The sequence below is a fragment of the Ammospiza caudacuta genome, chromosome 7 (genome assembly GCF_027887145.1).
Source record: "Ammospiza caudacuta isolate bAmmCau1 chromosome 7, bAmmCau1.pri, whole genome shotgun sequence".
Classification (NCBI taxonomy): domain Eukaryota; kingdom Metazoa; phylum Chordata; class Aves; order Passeriformes; family Passerellidae; genus Ammospiza; species Ammospiza caudacuta.
In genome coordinates, this window is record NC_080599.1 from 7442061 (window position 1) to 7463691 (window position 21631).

At 52.5% G+C, this 21631-nt stretch overlaps 1 pseudogene; it reads left to right on the plus strand.

Moving 5' to 3' along the window:
* Nucleotides 1–21631, plus strand: part of LOC131559613 (zinc finger protein 850-like) — a 331042-nt pseudogene that overhangs the window by 283542 nt on the left and 25869 nt on the right.

Here is a 21631-nt window from a genome sequence, read left to right on the forward strand (position 1 = left end):
AAGAACTTCATGGAACCCAGGGTCCATTGTGACACAGCAGGGCCTCGATGAACAAAGGAATCATTGCTGACAGTACAGAAACTCATGGAAACAAGGGGCCGTGGTGACACAGCAGGGCCACATGGAACCCAGGAGACCAGTGACATTTAGGGACCTCATGGAACCAGGGTCCATAATAGCACTGCAGAAACAAGGAGACCATTGTTGATGCTGTGAAAGGTCCTGGAACTAAGCAGCCATCGTGACATTCCAGGGCCTTGTTGAACCTGGCAGACCATTGTGACACCACAGAACCTCATGGCACTGAGGATTTATTGTGACACAGCAGGGGTCATGGAGCCAATTGTCCATTGTGACAATGTGGATCTGAGGAGACCGTGGAAGCTCATGGAACAATGGGTCCATTGTGACAAAACAATGCCTTGTGGAACCAAGGAGACCATTGTGACATCAGGGAACATTGTGGAACCAAGGAGACCATTGTGACATTATGGAACCTCATGGAACCAAGGGTCCCTTGTTACAGTCCAGACCAAGGAGGCCATGGTGACAGTACAGAACCTCATGCGAGCAAGATTCCCTTGTTATGCAGTGGGGCTTCATGGAACCAAGGAACCACTGTGACACAGCAGGGTCACATGGAACCAATGGTCCATGGAGATACTGCGGATCCAGGGAGACCATCATGATGCTGTGGAACCTCGTGGAACCAAAGGACCCTTGTGGCACTCTGGGGCCCAACGGAACCAAATATTCATGGTGACACAGCAGGGCTGCTTCTGACCGATTGTCCATTGTGACAAGAGACCAGGGTGACACTCTGGTAGTTGATGGAACCAAGGGGCTGCTGTGACATAGCAAGGCCTGGTGGAACCGAGGAGAGCATTGTGGCAGTGCAGAACCAAGGAGGCCATTTCGACAGTACGGAACCCAGTGGAATCAAGGATCCATTGTTCTGCAGCAGGGCCTCATGGAGCCAAGGGGCCATTGTGAAACTGTGGGGCATAATGGAATCAAGGACACCACTGATACTGAAATCCAGTGGATAGAAACTTTTGAACACATCTTTGAGTAATTGAAAGCAGGTATTCTTTATTACAGTATGGTGGTCACTTGGGCCATCCTTCCTCCATTCGAGTGCACTAAGCATCAAATGAACAGAGTTTTTATCACTCACACTGATTATGTATCCATTAGCTATCCCCACTTCCTTTACGTTTATTTGACATTGTTGCACCCCTTATCACAAATCCTTTCATGGTTCTTTGAGTTTTGTCTTCAACATCTGGAGTCGTTTTTAGATGGCTGTTCCTTGATCCCCTTTTGAGTAAGGGCAATATTATTGTTTTGCATAACTTCTGTTTTGTCAGCCTTGCAGAGCTGAGCTGCATTGTGCTTGCATTTCTTGGGACTTCTGTTTGCCAGAGGTACATCCTTAATCAGTTCCTCCAAGGCTGTTCTGTTCTACTGTCCTTGACAAGAGTAAATGTTGTTCTGTTCTCCTGTCCTTGTCTCAGTATGAGGTGTCTGCAACCCCCCCAACCTATGGGCCTGGGGTGGGCAAGTGTTTCTGGGGAACAGGGATGGGACAGCTGGGCTGGACTGACCCAAGTGATGTTCCATTCCATGTCACACCATGATCAGCAATCAACTGAGAGAAGCGGGGGGACATGGGAGGTAGGGAATAATTTCTTTTTTAAGACATTTTTCTTTCAAAACAGCACCTACACATGCAGAATCCTTGCATGCCACAAGGTGGTTTAACATTTTCTGCTAGTAGGAGATTTCCTGTGGATTTGCTTTTCTTCTGTGGCTTTTTCTTTTTGTGGTTGGTTTGTTTGTGGGGTTTTTGTGTTGTTGTGGGTGGGTGTTGCTTTGGGTTTTTTGATTTGGTTTGAGTTTTTCATTTTTTCGTTGGGTTGGGGTTTTACCCTATTGAAATTACTTTCTTTTGAAGCATACGTATTTTCTGCCCTTCCTTGTGGCTTGCTTGGCACCTGATGGCAAGATAAATTTCCCCAACTCAGTCAGCTTGCCCAATTACATTTTGCAGTCACCATTAATGAGACAAGTTCAGTCACAGACTCCCTGCAATTTGGCAGCATCCACAAAGGAATTGAAAGTACATTTCATGCCCTTTTAGAGATGACAGAAATATTCCACAGTGGTGGTCAAGGGCTGATCACTGAGGGATGTCACCAGGGCATGGCCGCCAAGAGGACTCTGTACCATGGATGACATTTGACCCTCATTGTTCAGCCAAACTCCCACCCAGCCCCTGTTCCACTCCTTCAGCCCAGCTCTCTCCAGTCTGGCTCTGAGGAGGCCACAGCAGACCCTGTCCCAGGCCTGGCTGAAGTCTGGGCACACAACATCCCCTTCTGTTCCCTCCCATGTGGGTTCTGCAGTCCCTTCCCTGTCCTGCTAGTGCCTGGAATGGCTGCAGGAGGATTTGCCACATCCCCTTCCCTGCTGAGCCTGAGCAGGCTGTGACTCTCCCAGTCCCCCTCCCTGCCCTGTTTGCAGACTGGTTCCATGTCTGCCCTTCCCAAGTGCCCAGGACCCTCTGGGATGGCTCTGGCCTTTCCAAGGGGTTTGAGAGAGGTCCCACAGTGACGCTGCCCAGCCTTCTCAACAGCCCTGACACCAAAGGCCTTTTCCACCTCCCTCAGTGTCAGCTCAGTGCCCAGAACACAGCACAGCCCTGTCAGGTCCTCGGGCTGGTTCAGAAGGGAGGCAGCTCTGATTTCTCCCCTCAGACCCTCACTTTATCCAACGTCCCTTTGTGCACTCCATGGCTACCCTGGGCATTTTTTCCTGGGAGCCTCCCTGCCTGGGATATTTCTCTCTGTGCAGTCCTAACCACAACCCAGCAAAGGATTCAGGTGTTTGCCCAGAGGACGTTACTCTCAGAGTGAAGTGGCCTCAAGGCCCTGTTTGTGCCACTGGAACTGTGCCAGCCCCGGGTGCTGCTGATGGTGTTTGTGCTCACTGGGGTTCATCTCCCCACACACACATTATGCACTGCTGAGATCTCCTCAGCACAGAGCAAACATGGCCTGCTGGCCTGGTCACTTGGTGTCCCTCCATGCAGGGACAAACAACCTCCTGCAGGTGGGGAGAGGCCAGTGCTGGCAATGGTGGTTGCAGGGGCTGGTGTGGGACAATTTCCCTGGGCCACCTTCCCAGGCTGCCCCAGAACAAAGACACAGCCCAGGCCCTGCTCTGCTGCTGCCTCAGGTCCATACCAGGAGCTCTGGCTGTGCCAGGACACTGCTGTGAGCCCCCCCTGCACACTCCGCCCCTGCCCCAGGCACTGGGCTCAGCTGTGCCAGGGCATTCCTGGGGCACATTGCTGACAGCAGCTCTGGAGGGGAGCAAAGCCTCCCTGCCCTGCCCTCAGGAGATGCCCTTTGCTGCTAGGGCTGCTGTGCTGGAGCCCAGCTGTGTCCCAGCAGTGCCCACGGCCTGGCCCTGCCTGTGGCCACAGCAGGGACACACAGCAGGACAGTGACCAAGCTGCAGGAGCACTCCGGCCTTACAGCCACAGCAGGACTGGCAAGGACAGGGTGCAGTTGGGCAGAGCAGATGTGGGAAGAGCCAGAGCCATTATCCCTGGCTGTGCTGCTGTGCTGGGAGTCTCTACCCTGCAGCCCTGCTCACAGGCACTGCCCCTGCAGGGAAAGAGAAGGGCTCAGGAAGAATTACGGGCACACAGGTCAGGGCAAGCACTTGTTTTTATTTAAATCTCAAGGGAAAAAGCCTCTTGCAAGTCTTCATATTTCAAAAGAAGGTAGATATTAATGTAGAAATGCTAAGTTCAATACTGCAGTATTTTGTAAAAAACATACCAACAATAGAAAAAAGTTACAAAATAAAAACAGAGACATAGGGGAAAAAAGGATGAGATTCTAAAGAGTTACATTCTGAAGGCTCTGCATCAGAAAATGGTTCTGAAATGCTTCTGAAAATACAGTACAATCAATTTTCTCAGGGCCTCCTTGAGCTCCTGGTTCCTCAGGCTGTAGATGAGTGGGTTCAGGGCTGGAGGCACCACTGAGTACAGAAGTGACAGGGCTAGATCCAGAGATGGGGAGGAGATGGAGGGGGGCTTCAGGTAGGCAAAAAACCCAGTGCTGAGAAACAAGGAGACCACGGCCAGGTGAGGGAGGCAGGTGGAAAAGGCTTTGTGCCGTCCCTGCTCAGAGGGGATCCTCAGCACAGCCCTGAAGATCTGCACATAGGAGAAAACAATGAACACAAAACAAGCAAAGAATAGAAGAGCACTTAGCACAAGAAGCCCAAGTTCCCTGAGGTAGGATTTGTAGCAGGAAAGCTTCAGGATCTGTGGGATTTCACAGAAGAACTGGCCCAGGGCATTGCCACGGCACAGGGGCAGGGCAAATGTATTGGCTGTGTGCAGCAGAGAATAGAGAAAGGCACTGGCCCAGGCAGCTGCTGCCATGTGGACACAAGCTCTGCTGCCCACGAGGGTCCCGTAGTGCAGGGGTTTGCAGATGGACACGTAGCGGTCGTAGCACATGATGGTCAGCAGATAAAACTCTGCTCCAATGAAGAATGTAAAGAAAAAGAGCTGAGCAGCACATCCAGTGTAGGAGATGTTCCTGGTGTCCCAGAGGGAATTGTGCATGGCTTTGGGGACAGTGGTGCAGATCATGCCCAGATCACTGAGGGCCAGGTTGAGCAGGAAGAAGAACATGGGCATGTGCAGGTGGTGGCCGCAGGCTACAGCGCTGATGATGAGGCCGTTGCCCAGGAGGGCAGCCAGGGAGATGCCCAGCAAGAGGCAGAAGTGCAGGAGCTGCAGCTGCCGCGTGTCTGCCAATGCCAGCAGGAGGAAGTGCCTGATGGAGCTGCTGTTGGACATTCCTAACTCTGGGCATTGTGGACTGTAGAAACAAGACATTGAAAAGCTGAGACCAAGCTCTTGGAATCAACCCTATAGGGTTATTTTAGGAATTCCCTCAAAACTACTTCTCTACCTGTGGGGAAACTTCACTCAATATGTTTATTCTTGAGCTTGGGTTTATGCTCCTGATTTACTGATTCATCTTAAGCACTGCTCTCAGCCTGAACCCTGGGGAAGCCCACAGGGAAAACAGGGCTCCCTCTGCCCCATTGCAGTCAGACCTGCTGGTCCCCACACAGGTGCACTTTGCCGATTCCACCTCCCTCTAGTTCAGGGTGATCCAACTTAAACTGAGCTTGGAAAATTAAGTCGAGTTTTTAAAGACTCCAGTTTAAAAGTCAATTTATCTAAGCCCTTCTCTCTTTCCCTACACAGCTGGACAGGGAGGGATGCCAAGGGTTGGTCTGGCTCTCTGCTGCCTCGATTTGTGCCTACTGGGAGTTGTTTCTCTCTATCCAAGCCTTGTCCCTGCCAGTGCTGCCAGAGCCCAGCCCAGCTCTGGGGGCTCAGCTCTGCCCTGCAGACCCCTCCCAGCACAGGGCACCGCCCAGGGGCATCTCCCTGGCAGCAGGGCCTTAAGGGCAGGCCAGACAAACAGGGATGCTGCAAGCCAAGGAGCTGCTGCTGCTGTCTATAGGGAGAGGAGGCTGAGGAGGCACTTTCTGAGGGAGAGCTGAGGCCCATCTGCTGATGCCCAGGGTGACAGTGCAGGAGTCTAAGTGACACAGCCAAAGCTGACAGCCCCTTTCCCTTCCCTTTAGGAGAAAGCTGAGAACAGCCCGGGCCATACAGCACCATCTCCAGAGCAGGAAGAATCTGCCCTGATGGGGGTGGCTCCTTCCACCTCCAACTTCTTCCCTGCAGCATCCATGGGGAGCTGCCAGGCAGGCTGAGAGCTGCCCCTGGCAGGTGGCACATGCCCTGGGCTGGCCAAGAGCCCTGAGGGCTGCAGGAGCTACTCTGCAGGACAGCCCTGGGCAGCCCTGGCTGCAGCCCCAGCTTCACCCCCTGCAGCCGTCCTTGGCAGCAGGAGCCGTCCTGCCCTGTCCCTCTGATGGTGCCCAGGGCAGCCCGGCTCTGCAGCACATCCTCCTCCTCCTCCTCCTGTGCCACAGAGAAACTGGGAGAGTCCTCCTGACACATCCCCCAGGCTGTGGGGTGTGCTGGCTTCAGGAGATCCCTCCAGGAGCACAGGGGACATTGCCCTGCACCCACACACTCACCATGCACAGGGCTGTGAAAATGTTTCCCCAGGTGAAGTCTCAGCTCAATGTCTTCCCAATCCTGATTGCCTTCAGCCTGTCTCTGCCTGGCTCCTGTCCCCTCAGTGCCTGCAGGCAGAGCCCTCAGCCCTGCTGGGCTGGGAGAGGAGCTGGTGCTGGGAAGAGTTGTTCCTTTAAAGCTCAGCAGCACAGACACAGCCCAAGGACTTTAGTGAACCTCTTGGGACTTTGGTGTTGTTTACATCAGACTCAGTCCCTGAGAGAGTGCTCAAAAACTTCTCAAGAACTCAAAATTAAATTGAAACTCTTAAACATCTTGAAGATTTAATGGTTCCCACTGAGGAACACGACTGAGAAAGTGTCCCCAAGTTCCAGTTAGTGCAGAACACTGGAGGCAGTGATCACAGCTGGGGACAAACAAGGCAAAGGTGTCTCTGGTGCTGAGCACACATCACCTGGATGTGTTTTAGGGATGCAAAGGGCCCAGGCCTGAGCCCTAGCCCCTGGCCAGGCAGATCCTGTCCCTCCCTCCTTGCTCAGGTCTCTTCCCAGGATGGGCACTGGCATGTGGGGCTGTGCAATAGCAAGGGCAGGAGCATGGGGCAGCCCCTGCCAGGCTGCTGAGCAGGGACAAGGAGACAATGAGGCCCCAGGCCCGTAAGGGTCACTTGTCCCCTCATGGCCTCAGGCCCAGTCCCAGCAGCCATGGCCAAAGTGTTGCCCAAGTTGGCTCTGGCAGGGCTGTCTTGCAGCTGCTGCCCATCCCTGTGCCCTGTGCAGCCCAGGCTGTCCCACGGTGTCCCTGCCCTGCGCCTCTGTCCCTTCAGGCTGGCGGCATCCCCCGGCTGCCCCACCTGGCTGGGCCCTTTCTTTGCACCCAGCTCTGCCTCCTGCCTGCCTCTGCCTCTCCACACAAAGCATTGGGCTGCTTCAGGCTCCTGCTGCAGATGTGCTGCACCACAGCCCTGCCCTGGGAGGGAAATTCCTTTCTCCTTGTTCCCAATCTGGGCCTCCCCAGCCACCCTTGGCATTGATTTTTTCTATTCAGGCTGTTCTCTACTTTGTCAGAATTATTCACCAACTCTGAAAGCACCCTTCAGTCCCTCCCAGGGCTCTCCTCTGCTGTCCTCAGTTTCCACCCCACTGAGCACAGAGCTCCTTTAGCCCTATACAGTGCTCATGTGCTAGAGGCCATGGGCACCTGGACAAGAGGCACTGTTCTTTTCTACAGGAAGGAACCCACAGAGCCCCAGGGTTTTGAAGGCAGATCAGAGGCAGTCACCAGAGGCCAAGGCCAGCCAGACCTGTCTTTCCTTACAGCTTTTGTCTGAAAACAACCCTTGGATATTTGTGGAGTTTTGGAGGTGGAATTCCATTTAAGCCATGATTGCTTGGAACAGAATGGCAGTTCTCCACAGGAAGGAAAGGGCAGAGCCCCAGTGTTTCAAAGGCTGATTAGAGGCAGACCCAAGGAGGCCAAGGCCAGCCAGACCTGTTTGTCTTGGCAACTTTTGTCTGGGAGCAGTCCTTGGGTAGATAGATCTTGGGAGGCCAAATTCCAGTTTTGTCCATGAGCACCTGGAGAAGAATGACAGTTCATTTCAATAGGAAGGAAAGTACAGAGCCCCAGAGTTTCAAAGGCAGATAAGAGCTAGCTGGCCCTCAGGAAGCCAAGGAAACCTAGACAGTCCTGGCAGCTTTTGTCTGGGAGCTGTCCTTGGATATAAGGAATTTTGGAGGCAGATTCCCAATTTTGGCTATGAACACCTGTACTTGAAAGATGATTTTTCCATGGAAAAAAAAGCACAGCCCCCCAGTGTTTTGAAGGCAGATAAGAGGTGGCCGCCAAGATGCCAAAGCCATCCAGAGCTGTCTGTTCTGGCAGGCTTCATACAGGAATCATCCTTCGATATAACTGAATTTGGAGGTGGAATCCCAATTTCAGCCATGAACCCCTGGAGGAGTGGAAGAGTTCTTTCCCACAGGAAGGAAAGCACAGAAGTTCAGGGTTTTAGGGTCAGATGAGAACCAACCCTCAACATGCCAAGGTCAGCTGGACCAGTCAGGCCAAGCCAACCAGAACTTTTCCATGTTCTTGGATCCTTGGGGCCCTGCAGCATCCCAATTGCCCCTTGGTTCCATGAGGCCCCGTAGTATCACAACAGATCTTTGTTTCCCCAAGTCCAGTGATGTCACAATGGTCTCTTTGGGTCCCCATTGGCACAATGGCCCCTTGCTTCCATGAGGCCTTGCAGTGTCAAAATAGTTTCCTTGGTTCCAGGGCACTGTGCAGAGTGCCACAATGGCCCCTTGGTTCTGTTGGGCTCCCCAGGATCACAATGAACTGTTGGTTCCAACAGGCATGGCTGTGGCACACTGGCCTCTTGCTTCCATGAAATCTTGCAGTGTCACAATTGCTTTGGTTCTATGAGACCCTGTGGTGTCACACTGGCCCCTTGGTGCCATGGGGACTCAGAGTGCCAGAACAGTCTCATTGCTTTTATGAGGCCCTGCTGGGTCACAAAGAGTTCCTTGGTTCCACAAGGCCCTGCAGAGCACCTTGACTCAAGAAGGCCTCAAAGTGCCATAATGGTCTCCAGGATTCCGTGAGGCCCAGGAGTGTCACAAGGGCACCTTGGCTCCATGAAGCCCTGAAGTATGGAATGGCCTCTTGATTCCATTGGGCTTCTCACTGTTACATGAGTTCCTGGTTCCACCGAGCTCTGTAGTGTCACAGTGGTCTCCTTGGTTCCAGAGAGTCAGAATGTCCCTGTGGTCTCATAGAGCCCCACTACGATCCCCTTGATTCCATGAGGCCCAGCTGTGTTACAATGACCACCTTAGTTAAATGAGGCCCTGCAGTATCACAACGGCCCCTTGGTTCCATTGGGACCTGAAGTGTCGTAATGGTCTCCATGGTTCCATGAGGCCCCGGAATGTCACAATGGCCTTTTGGTTCCATGAGCTTTTGTACAGCCAACAACATTCTCCTTGTCTCCACAGTGTCATAATGGATCCTTTGTTCCATGACGTGCCTGGCCTCCCACAGCCTCTCAGAGACCGTCTCCCCCTCAAGGTCCCCCAACAGCCCTTCATGGCCCCTCAAAACTCCTCCTGGCCCCTCATGACACCTCACAGTTCCATCATGGCCCATCACAGTCCCTGACAGCCTCCCACAGCTCCTCACAGCCCATCATGGCCCATCCCAGATCTCCTCCCAGCCGCTCACAGCCCCTCACGGCCCCTCACAGCCCCAGGCCTGGGGCTCCTCCCAAAGGAGGAGGGGTCGGGCCCTGCTTGTTCTCCTTTCATTTCAGTCATTTCACAGCCACGAGAGCAGAACAGCTGAAATGGAGCCTTTCCACAGTGTTTCCCTTGGGGTTAACTGCGGGCTGAAGCTCTGTGCTGGTGCTGGCCCGAGCGCCACCATCCCTGCAGCCACCAGGCCTTTGCTGTCCCCCCGTGTCCGTTCCCTGTCCCCGAGTCCCGCCCGGCTCTGGCAGCAGCAGCAGCCGCAGCGCAGGGGGCGCCGGCCCGGCCCAGCCGGGGCTCCCAGCCAGGAGCAGCAGCAGACCAGGCCCCTTCCCGCCTGCTCCTGCCTCGGCTCCCAAGGGCTTTTTCCAGCTCAGTTCTGGAGCAGAGCAACCAGCACCCACACACAGCCCTGACTGCTCAGGGCCTGACTGTGCTGCCCTGAGCCAGCCCTCAGAGGAAGACAGGATCGGGTTCCAGAGCTGTTTACAGCACTGTTTGACTCACCCTGAGGTTACAGCAGGAGGCTGCTGCTGCCTTTGCCTTTGGAATTGGGGATCATGGTTGCTCTTGGCCCTCTTGTGCTTGCCACTTGAATTTTATCCATAAAACTGCAAATGTCTCTTTCAGTTGGTGCTATCCATGGTGCTTTCATGACAGTGAAGTCAGTATTATTGTGGCAGTCATAAAGATCAGCAGATACTGGAATGCCCACCAGCCCCTGAGCACTAAGGCGAGGGGAATTAAAGCCACACAGGCCATTTGCAGAGTTCAAACAAAGCCCTGTTGCTGAAGCTGTTGAAATAGAAAAAACTGACAGAGGCCACCACAGAAATTGCCTCCACAGTGTGGAATTAAATTAAAAAATTCACCAGGAGAAACAGAAACCAGAACTTCTTGACTTGCTTCATTGCTCCTTCCCAGCAGCAGGAAACACAGATGCCCAGAGGCGTTTTGCACTGCTGCTGCCCCCAGTTTGAGCCCAGGCTCTGCCCAGTCCCAGCGGGAACCTGAGTCCAGCCCAGGGAGCTCAGCGCACGCGGGGCCAGGCCCAGAGCCCCAGGCACGGCCGCCCATTGCGGGGCAGCGGCACAGACGGAATGTCCTGCGGCCCAAACCTCCTGCTCCTGCCACACAGCGCCAGCCTTCTCCCCCTCCTCCTCCTCTCCCAGCACGGCACAAATTCCAGTGTGGAGGAGGCTTCCCCAGACATGGCTTGGGCTCCTGTTCCAGCCTGAGTGTCCCTGCAGAGGTACAGGGCATCTTTCAGGCACTTCCACAAGCTCAGGCTTCGCACTTCATGGAGAATCTGGGATGCAAATGGCCTTGTTAAGGAAGACAAAGACGAGGGAATGGATTAGTAGTTATTAGATAAAGATCACTTTTCTTCCAGGCAAGGTTCACCAAATCATTCTCTGCAGTTTTCCTTTTCAGAGTCTTTCAGTTGGCTGCTCTGGGAGGTTCAGCTTCTTCTGGTGCTTCTCATGAACTGATTGTGCTCTTGATTTATGCACCAAGGCACCAGATGTGGAATCATCTACACTGAACTCAGAAACAAACTCCCTCTGTTAGAGCATTTTCCCATTCCAGATAATTTTCAAGATTTCTGTTGACAGGTTGGAACGATCATCACACAACTCTCCACTTGTGGCTGCAGGCTCTGGAGATTCTTTCTCTGCATTCAGCCAGGTTTGTATTCCCTAACAATTCCTGGTACCACCTCCTGTTTTCTTAGCCTGGAACAGTAACAATGAAAACCTTACCCACAGCACAACTCCCCAGTCCACCAGGAAAAGAAAGGACAAGATGTCAAGTTCTCCAAACCTTTGTCCTGCTTTGCTGCAAGAGTCCTGCTGCATGCACAGTGCGGAAAGCCAAGAGAAGCTGCAGGTGGTGACACATCTTGTAACGGGAGCTCAACCTCATTCTCCAGGAAAGATTTTTGAAAAGAACAGACAGGATTACGGAGAAGATTACCGAAAAACTAAACCAGCATTCCAGAAATGAAATGAAAATGGAAAGAAACCATCTGAAATGTTTCCCTCAATTTATTTCTATGCTCCCCTTTTCCATCTTGCACTACTTCTCCGTTTCATTAATTCCAAATGGATCTCACCTTTAAGGTTTAATGACTTAGCGAGTTTTAGACACTGTAAAATACCATGAACTGCACACAGTTTGCCTTCCCCTGTTTTTGTTGGAAAGCAATGCTGGAGTCATCAGTGCAGTACTTGGGTCGGGCACGAATCCTGCAGCCGTGACCGTGGTCACAGGGGTTTTCAGGATGAGAGAGAGAAGAGAATGTTAACTCCATGATCAGAAGGCTTGATGCATTATTTTATGATATATATATATATTACATTATAACTATACTAAAAAGAAAAGAAAAGGAAAAGTTTCCTCAGAAGCTCCTAAGCAAAGAATAGAAAAGAATGATAACAAAGATCCGTGTCTCGGCAGAGAGCAAGAGCCAGCTCTGCCGTGAGTATTCAGTACATCCAAACATCCACAGGAGACCAATCATGGATCCACTTGTTGCATTCCACAGCAGCAGATAACCATTGTTTACATTTGTTGCTGAAACTTCTCAGCTTCAGCAGGAAAAATCCTAATGAAAGGATTTTAATGAAAAGATGTCTGTGACATGCAGGCAGGCAATGTGCCCCAGCAGTGTGTGATCCTCAGCAGGGACAATGCTCAGCAATCCTGCAGGCAGGGAATGTGCCCCGGCTGTGTGAGACCCTCAGCAGGGACAATGCTCAGCAATCCTGCAGGCAGGGAATGTGGCCCAGCAGTGTGTGATCCTCAGCAGGGACAATGCTCAGCAATCCTGCAGGCAGGGAATGTGCCCCGGCTGTGTGAGACCCTCAGCAGGGACAATGCTCAGCAGCGTTGCTGTGCTCGGTCCCCATGGAACCATGCCAGGAGCAGCTGCTGAGCTCAGAAGCCATCGCAGCCCCCGCCCTGCCCCAGAGCCCCTTGGCAGGGTGGGCTCCTGCCCTGGCTCTGTGTGCCAGGAGCCGGCAGCGCTGGGTGCAGGGAGCCCAGGGAGGGCACAGAAACGTTGGGTGAGAAATGCTGGGGCACAGCAAGATGGGCAAGTGCAGCCGGCTAGGGCAGAGGAGCAGCACGCACAAGGGGCACAGCCTGCAGGACAGATGCCAAGGGGAGAAAACAACAAACTGCTCAGGAGGGTGGAGAACAAATTTTTAGTTGCAAACTTCCAAGAATGAGGTACTTGGGAAATCTTAAACAGCATTGAATTACAGTAAAGCACTTCATAAAGCACTGACTTAGCAAACTCTACCCTGTCCAATTGCAAGTTAACCAGATTTTGAGAAGAGGAAGTCAGCTGAAGAGAGAGAGGAGAGAGAGATCCACAGTCAGTCTTGGATCTCAGCTGCTGTGAGCTCCGGGGCCATGTGACGTGTCAGTGTCACACTCGTGTCACAGCCTGACCTGCTCTTGTCCCTCTCCCAGGTGGGCTTTTCAGGGTGCCATGGGGCTTTGGGGCTGGGCCAGAGTCTGCAGTGGCTGGGGTGGGGCAGGGACCACCCTACCTATGCAGAACTCTCCCTGCCCCAAACATAGACTGGAGATGTTCATCATTTCTCTGCTCTCCAGCACGAGGCAACGGACCGTGGCTACAGCTCTGAGCTCGTGCCCATGGCAACCACCCCTGGCAATGGGGCTCTGTTGGGAAGAATAAAAGTTACGCAAGAATGTCTCACAGATATGTATGCTCGGCAGAAAGATTTTTGAATGTAAAATCTGAACAAGGAATATAAATTAAAGCAACTTTTGATATAGAAGAAAAGAATTGCTGAGCCAGTCTTACTGGATAGCTAAGGCGAAGGGTATCTTACTTAGAAGGGGTTTTTATGGCTTAGAGCAAAGGATAAACCCATGTCAAACAAGATGTTTTTACCAAGCAAAAGATACCACTGGCAAACAAGACTGCCGAGTAGAAAAAAGGTCTCAGAATTTTCCACTGCAAGAAAACTGAAAACCCACTTCTAGCTTGTTAATCTAAACAAGCTTAACTGTAACGTAGTAGCTTTAATGATTGAAGAATAGTAATATGAATATGGTAATCATAATAGTTCTGATAGGCTATAGGTAAAAGTTAAGGTATAGACTGGTTCTTCTGTATTAGGATGCTCAGCAAGGAAAGCATATAATGCATTTGTAACCTAAACTAAAGGGTTTTCAGGCTTGTCTGAAGCTGGAGCTGACAGCTGCAGGCATAGGCTCTGTCACCCACGACCCTGGACTGCTGTAGCATCTTAGACACAATAAACTGCACCTGGCATCCCGCATCTCTCATTCCAGCTCTAACGCTATGGAAACTCATGGAACCATGGTCCGTTGTGACAATGAAGGTCAAAGGACACCATGGTGACACTACAGAACCTCATGGAACCAAGGGGCCATGGTGACACTGTGGTGCCTCATGGAATCAAAGAGACCATTGTGAAACTCGGGGACCCCAAGAAACCAAGGGTCCATGGTGACCTTGTGGAGCCTATAGTGTCACAGAGGAGCCACTGTGACACAGCGGGGGCGCATGGAGCTGAGGGGCCATGGTGACACATCAGGGCTTTGTGGAACCAGGAAGCCGTTGAGACATTGCAAGGCCTCATGGAAGCACGGAGCCATTGTGACACTACAGAAGCAAGGGGAACATTGTGACACTCCAGGGCCTTATGGAACCAAGGAGACCATTGTGACACTGTGGGTCCCATGGAACCAAGGGAACATGGAGTAGGTCTGGCTGGCTGGGCCTCCTGGGGACCACCTGACAGGTCCAGCTGACCTTGGCATGTTGAGGGCTTCTCATCTGCCCCTGGAGCATTGGGGCTCTGGGTTTTCCTTCCTATGGGAAAGAACTGTCCTTCTCCTCCAGGCCATTGCCAAAACTGGGATTCCTTCTCCAAATTGCCTTCTATGCAAAGATTGTTCTCAGATGAAATCTGCCAGGACAGACAGATCTTGCTGCCTTGGCTAACCAGGGGCCACCTCTCATCTGCCTTTCAAACACTGGGACCATGTGTTTTTCTTTCTTATGGGAAAAAACATCCATCTCGACGAGGCACCCATGGCCAAAATTGGGCATCTGCCCCCAGAATTTCCTATATCCAAGGATAGCTCCCAGACAAAAGGTGCCAGGACTGACAAGCCTGGCTGGCCTTGGCACTCATCTGCCTCTGAAACACTGGGGCTTAGTGCTTTCCTTCCTTATGAAAAGAACTCTTTTTTCTGTCCAGGTGCCCACAGCCAAAATTGAGATTCCACCTCCAAAAGTCCCTATGTCCAAGGATAGCCCCTAGACAAAAGGTGCCAGTAGAGATAGGTCTGGCTGGCTTGGCCTCAGGGTGGCCACCTCTCATCTTCTTCCAAAACACTCGGACTTTGTGCTTTTCTTTCCTATAGAAAAAAACAATCCATCTTGACCAGGTGCCCATAGCCAAAACTGGGATTCCACCTCCAAAACTTTGTACATCTAAGAATTGCTCCCAAGAGGAAGCTGCCAGGACAGCCAGGTCTGGCTGCCCTTGCCCTCTTGGGGGTTGCCTCTCCTCTGCTTTCCAAATACTGGGGCTTGGAGCTTTCCTTCCAAGGAAAAGAACCATCCTTCTTATGTATGTAGAAATGGCTGAAAATGGGATTCCACCTCCCAAATTCCCTAGATCCCAGGGTTTCCTTCAGACAAAAGCTACCAGGACAGAGAGGTCTGGCTGGCCTAGGCCTCTGATGTCTGCCTTTCATCTGCCACTCAAACACCAGTGTTTGGTGCTTTCCTTCCTATGGAAAAGAACCATCCTTCTCCTCCAGGTGTCCATGTCTGAAATTGGGATTCCACCTCTAAAATTCTGCATATCCAAGGGTTGCTTCCAGGCAAAATCTGCCAGTACCATCAAGTCTGGCTGGCCTTGGCCTCTGGTGGCTGCCCCTGCAACACTGGGGCAGGGTTCTCTCTTTCCCATGGAGATCACTGGGACACTGTGGGGACCTCATGGAACAAATGGGGTCACTGTGGCCCCACTGGAGCCCATGGAACCAAGGGGATCATTGTGGCACCACTGGAGCCCATGGAACCAAGGGGATCATTGTGGCACTACTGGAGCCCATGGAACCAAGGAGATCATTGTGGCACCACTGGAGCCCATGGAACCAAGGGGCCATGGTGACACAGAGGGGCTTTATGGACCCAGAGACCGTTATGACTCTGTGGGACCTGATGGAACCATGGAGACCATTGTGACCCTTCAGGGTCTCGTGTCACTAAGGGGGCATTATGACACCTCAGGGCCTCATGGAAGCAAGGGACCATTGGGACACCGTGGGGCCCCATTGAACCCAGGGAACATGGAACAGGTCTGGCTGGCTTGGCCTCCCAGAGGCCACCTGACAGGTCTGGCTGATCTTGGAATGTCAAGGGCTGCCTCTCATCAGCTCCTGGAGCACTGGGGCTCTGTGCTTTCCTTGCTATGGAAAAGAACTTTCTGTCTTTTCAGATGCCCATTGTCAAAATCGGAAGACACCCTTAAAAATTTCCTATATGCAAGGGTACCTCCCAGAAAAAAAGCCTGCTACCTTTGGCTGGCCTTGCCCTCTGGTGATCACCACTCATCTGTCCCAAAGCACTGTGGCTCTGTTCCTTCATCCTACGGAAAAGAACCAGCCTTCTTGTCCAGGGACCATGGCCAAAGCTAAAATTTGGCCTCCCAAATTCTGTATATCCAAGGATTGCTCACAGACAAAAGTAGCCAGGACAGACAGGTCAGGCTGGCCCTGTCCTCTGGTGATTTTCTTAGACAATGAGCTGAATGTTTTCATTTGGAAACACCTTGGAGAGGGCCCAGGAATGTCCCAAGGAGGGGTTGGAGGCCTTGGGAACATGAGCACTGTATAGGGACAAAGGAGCTCTGTGCTCAGTGGGGTGGAGACTGAGGACAGTGGAGCAGAGCCAGGAGAGTGTTTAAAGAGCAATTTCAGGGATGGTGGATCCTGTTGGCATAGTGGAAAACAGCCAGAGAGACAAAGAATTAATGGGAAGGGCAGCTGCGGAGGCCCAGACTGGCACCAGGAGAAAGGAATTTCCCTGGCAGGGCAGGGCTTTGGTACAGCATGTCCCCAGAAAGATCCTGGAGCAGCCCAATGCTTTGTGTGGGCAGGCAGAGGCAGGCAGGAGGCAGAGCTGTCAGCAAAGGAAGGGCCCAGCCAGGTGGGGCAGCCGGGGGATGCCGACAGCCTGCAGGGACAGAGGCGCAGGGCAGGGACACGGTGGGACAGCCTGGGCTGCACAGGGCACAGGGATGGGCAGCAGCTGCAAGACAGCCCTGCCAGAGCCAACATGGGCAGCACTTTGGCCGTGGCTGCTGGCCCTGGGCCTGAGGCCACGAGGGGGCAAGTGACCCTTGCAGGCCTGGGGCCTCATTGCCTCCTTGTCCCTGCTCAGCAGCCTGGCAGGGGCCGCCCCATGCTCCTGCCCTTGCCATTGCACATGCCCACATGCCAGTGCCCATCCTGGGAAGAGCCCTGAGCAAGGAGGGAGGGACAGGATCTGCCTGGCCAGGGGCTGGGGCTCAGGCCTTGGCCCTTTGAATTCCTCAAACACATCCAGGTTTGCTCAGCACCAGAGACACCTTTGCCTTGCTTGTCTCCACCTGCCATCACTGCCTCCAGTGTTCTGTTCTGACTGGAACTTGGGGACACTTTCTCAGTTGTGTCCCTGACAGAAATCTCTTCAAATACAAGAAATTTCAGTGTTTCAATGTAACTGAGTTATTGAGTGTTCTGTGAGATCACAGAGCTGGCTGTGATGTCACAGAGGAGGGTGTAATGCCATACAGCAGACTCTGCCATCATAGAGTGTGGCTCTGTGGCATCAGAGAATGGGTTGTAGCATCACCAGGTGGCTGTGTAACATCATAGGGCAGGCTGTGACATCACAGAACAGACTGTGACATCACAGGGTAACTTTGTGACATAGCAGTCTTCTATGACATTACAGCACTGTTGTATGACATCACAGGGTGACATCATAGAGTTGGCTCTGTGACATCACATGGGCTTTGTGTCATCTCTGGAGGCTTTGTGACATCACAGGGGCAGTGTGACATCACAGAGATGTCCATGTGACATCAAGGTGGGCGTTGTGATGTCACAGGGGTAATATGATATCACAGAGATAGCTATGTGACATCCCAGGAAGCTGTGTGACATCACAGGTGGTTCTATGACATTGGCTGCATGATATCCAAGGGGTCAGTGTGACACCACAGGGACTGTGTGAGGTCAGTGGGGAGGTCACTCTTCCCTGGCCCCCCTCACAGTTCCCCCACAGCAGTCCAACCCTGCTCGTGCACAGCGGGGTCCCCTGTCCCCCCGGGTTCCCCTCGCCCCCGGCCCCGCAGCCTCCCCCAGAGGATGTTCCACGAGATCGACCCCAGAGCCTGACACGGGGATGGGGGGCCGGGGCCCTGGGAGTGGCACAGGGGGACAGGGAACCCCCGGCAGCGTCCCCGTGTCCCCCAGGGCCAGAGCCTGGGCCAGGGCTCCTTCACCCTGTTATGAACGAGGCCTTGAGAGCGCTGAAAATATCCCCAACAAGAGAGCAGCAAAAAACAGATTTAATATTAAGGGACAGAAGCACAAAGTTCCTTGGCAAGACTCACTCTGCTCCTGAGGGGACATTTCAGGCACACCAAGGAAACAAAGCAACAACAAAACCAAACCAAATCCAGGCAATAAAACCAGAAATGTATAGAGAACTGTCCCTGTATCTGTGTGTGACACAAGAACAGTGGGGGCAAGGATAAAAGGAATATGACCCAAAAGCTTAACAGGGCTCAAACTTAACAGGACTTAACCTTAACTGATACCTTCAACTTCACAATTTAGCAAAAGAACAGCACCTTACAGTATTTGACCTAACTTAAAACCTATGACTTGGCAATTTAACAGAGTAATAACACTTAAAAACATTTAACTTAGCTAATAACTAAGACTTAACAACTTAGCAATAGAACAACTCTTAGCAGCATTTAACTTAGCTTAGACCTTGTGATTTAACTTCACTTACAGGCCTGACTGACTCAGCTATCCAAGGCACTCCAACCCCTCACAGAGCAGCATTTCTGCCACATTTCCCCAGCACAGGCACTCCTGTGTGCACACAGACGCAAAGAGTCAGTGCAAGGCACCTGTGAGCAATTCCCCTGAGGGCAGGCAATGCTCACTGTGGATGCTTTGGCATCTCCCCAGAGGTGAAGGGTTGAGCCTGGAGGAGTGGGGGGATCGGCCCAGGCTCCGTTGTTGTTCAGGATCCCCGAGTGCAGCAAACGGGAGAGTTCCCAGCTGGGAGAGGCCCCACTCAGAGGGAGTGGCTGGCCCAGGAGAGCTCCAAGGGCTCCCTTTGGAGCGCTGTTTGCAGGGCCCCAAGAGAGGCGCTTCAGTCCCAGCAATGGTTCATCCTGGCCGCACTTGGCACCAACAGCTTCCTTTGGCAGTGTGAGAACAGAGATGTTGTGCCCCTGAGGGAGCAGAAACAGCTCCCAGGGCTGCTCCTAGAGGAACCAGAAGCTGGTTGGGCAGCAGCAGTGCCTGGAGCAGACAGTGTTTGTGATGAGCTGCAGAGGAGCTGAGCCCAGGGGCTGTTGGCCAAGGCCGAGGCTCAAGGAGCATTTCTCAGCTGGCAGGGCGGCCTGAGAAGGGGAGGGGGGAATGCAGCAGCACAGGGCCCATGGAACCAAGGGACCATTGTGACACTGTGGGACCCTGTGAGACGAAGGGACAAGTGTGACACTGTGGGGCCTTGTGAGACCAAGGGACCATTGTGACACTGTGGGGTCCTGTGACACCAAGGGACCAGTGTGACACTGTGGGGTGTAATGGAATCATGGAGGGCACTGTGATACTGCTGGGCCTCACGGAATCAAGGGGACCGTACTGACACTGTGGCTCCATGGAATGTAGGGATCATTGTGACACTGAGGGATCCCATGAAACCAAGGGTCCATTGTGACACCACAGGGCCTCATGGAACTGTTGAGACCATTGTGACACTTTGGGGTTTCATGGAACCAAGGGGCCATTGGGACACTGCGAGACTCCGTGGAGCCAAGGTCCAATGTGATATTACAGGGGCTCATGGAAACATGGAGACAGCATTAAGACACTTCACGGCCTCATGGAACCCAGGGGCCATTGTGACACTGAGGGGACTCATGAAATCATGGAGATCATTGTGACACTATGAGGCCCCATGGAATAAGCAAAGCATTGTGACACTGCAGGGCCTCATGGAAGCAGTGAGACCATTGTGACCCTGGGGGTCCCCATAAACCAAGAGCTCCATTGTGATACTCTGGGGCCTTGTGAAACCAAACGTCCTTTGTGACACTGCAGGGCTGCATGGAACCAAAGGTCCATTGTGACATTGCAGGGCCTCGTGTAATCAGTGGTCCACTGTGACACTGGGCCACCAAAGGAGACCATTGTGACACTGCAGGGCTTCACGGAACCTCGAGGCCATGGTGACATTGTGGAACTCCATTGAACCAAGGGTTCATTGTGACACTGCAGGGCTGCATGGAACCAAAGCTCCAGGGTGACACAGAGTGGCCTCCTGTCACCAGTGGTCCATTGTGACACGGTGGAACCAAAGAGACCATTGTGACACTGCAAACTCCCAGGGTCCGAAGGTCCATTGTGACATTGCAAGGCTCATGGAAAAGAAGAGTCACATAACATTGTGGGACCTGGGGAACCACGGAGACCATTGTGACACTGCAAGGGCTGATAGAATCAGTGGGACCATTGTGACACTGCAGGTCTTCTTGTAATCAAGGGACCATTGTGACACTTCTGGACACCATAGAAACAGGTAACCATTATGGCACTGTGAGGCCTCATAGATCCAAGGCACCATTGTGACAGTGTGGGGCCCCATAAAACCAAAGGAACAAAGGACAGGTCTGGTTGGTTTGGCCTCCCAGGGGCCACCTGACTGGTCCAGCTGACCCTGGCATGTTGAGGATCTCTTCTCATCTGCTGCTGAAGCACAGGGACTCCATGCTTTCCTTCCTATGGAAAAGAACTCTCCCTCTCCTCCAGGAACCCATGGTCAGATTTGGGATTTCTCCTCCGAATTTCCTTATATCCAGGAATTGTTCCCATAGGAATATTGCCAGTACAAATCTGGCTGCAGTGGTTTCACAAGGGTCACATCCCATCTGTCCCCAAAACATTGGGGAAATCTCTGCGCTTTCCTTCCTATGGCAAAGGACTGTTCTGCTTCTCCAGGTGTCCATGGCTGAGATTGTGTTGTCACCTCCAAAATTCCCTATATCCAAAGACTGCTCCCAGACAAAATCTACCATTGCTGACAAGTCTGGCTGGCCTTGGCCTTGTGAGGCTCTCACCAGCTTTCCAAACACTGGGGCTCTGTGCTTTCCTTCCTATGGAAAAGAACTGCCGTTCTCTTTCAGGCGCCCATGGCCAGAACTGGGGTTCAACCTCCAATATTGCCTGTTGTGACAGACTGGAGGAGATTTCTGGCTCAAAACATTTCATGTGTGAGGGAGGAAGGGGCAGGTCCAGCCTTGCCCTGCCCTGGAACCTCAATCCCCCCAGAGCCTCTATCCCAGCCCAGCAGTGTCTGCCAGTCCCTGGCACAGCTCAGGCAATGATCCACAGCCACCTCTGCAGCCCCCAGCCCAGCTTCTGAGGGACCAAATGAGCCCAAGGCCCACCTGGAGGAAGGGCCCAGGAAGACCAAGTGGTATTGAAGACTGACCATACGGCAAGCACACATCTTGACCCTACCTGTGGAGAGATTTATCAACAGTTGATTAGCTGAGAAAGGCCATACTGACATAATGCCGCTGGTTAAGCTGAGAGAGGGAAGTCAGCAGTCAGTAAGCTGAAAGGAGAATTCAGCAGTCGGTGACCAATGACAGGCAAGGACAGAATGCCCTTGCCGCAACATGAGGATAGGGAAGAGAGATTCTTCCTGAGAATATGTAGAAAGTATCAAAAGTAGAACCATAAGAATGCAGAAGTAGGCGTAGTTGCTGATATGTAACTGACCAATCCTGAGCTCAACTTTTGCAATATGTATGAAGCTCATTATGAACTGTATTTAACCTGCTGTACTGATCAGTAAAATTGGGCCTGTGATGATCTAATTGATGTCTGGGTCTCCTTCCGTCGACAAATG